The sequence below is a fragment of the Arachis hypogaea genome, chromosome 11 (genome assembly GCF_003086295.3).
Source record: "Arachis hypogaea cultivar Tifrunner chromosome 11, arahy.Tifrunner.gnm2.J5K5, whole genome shotgun sequence".
Lineage (NCBI taxonomy): Eukaryota > Viridiplantae > Streptophyta > Magnoliopsida > Fabales > Fabaceae > Arachis > Arachis hypogaea.
Genome location: NC_092046.1, coordinates 45,733,848 through 45,734,488, shown reverse-complemented (window position 1 = coordinate 45,734,488; position 641 = coordinate 45,733,848). Strand labels below are relative to the sequence as shown.

At 40.6% G+C, this 641-nt stretch overlaps 1 non-coding gene across 1 annotated transcript; it reads right to left on the bottom strand.

Annotated features, from left to right (window-relative positions):
* Window positions 1-318: 318 nt before the first annotated feature.
* On the bottom strand, window positions 319-426 carry LOC112724372 (small nucleolar RNA R71). Its single transcript, XR_003163537.1, has one exon. It is a non-coding gene; the product is annotated as a small nucleolar RNA R71 (small nucleolar RNA).
* Between the last annotated feature and the right edge of the window lie 215 nt (window positions 427-641).

The following is a 641-nucleotide window of genomic DNA, read 5'->3' as shown; positions in this document are numbered from 1 at the left end:
AGCATCTCCATCCCTATCATTGGAGCAAACAATTTTGAGCTTAAACCTCAATTAGTTTCTCTGATGCAACAAAACTGCAAGTTTCATGGACTTCCATCTGAAGATCCTTTTCAATTCTTAACTGAATTCTTGCAGATATGTGATACTGTTAAGACTAATGGAGTAGATCCTGAAGTCTACAGGCTCATGCTTTTCCCTTTTGCTGTAAGAGATAGAGCTAGAATATGGTTGGACTCTCAACCCAAGGATAGCCTGAACTCTTGGGATAAGCTGGTCACGGCTTTCTTAGCCAAGTTCTTTCCTCCTCAAAAGCTTAGTAAGCTTAGAATGGATGTTCAAACCTTCAGACAGAAAGAAGGTGAATCCCTCTATGAAGCTTGGGAGAGATACAAGCAACTGACTAAAAAGTGTCCTACTGACATGCTTTCAGAATGGACCATCCTGGACATATTCTATGATGGTCTGTCTGAATTAGCTAAGATGTCATTGGATACTTCTACAGGTGGATCCATTCATCTAAAGAAAATGCCTGCAGAAGCTCAAGAACTCATTGACATGGTTGCTAATAACCAGTTCATGTACACTTCTGAGAGGAATCCTGTGAGTAATGGGATGCCTCAGAAGAAGGGAGTTCTTGAAAT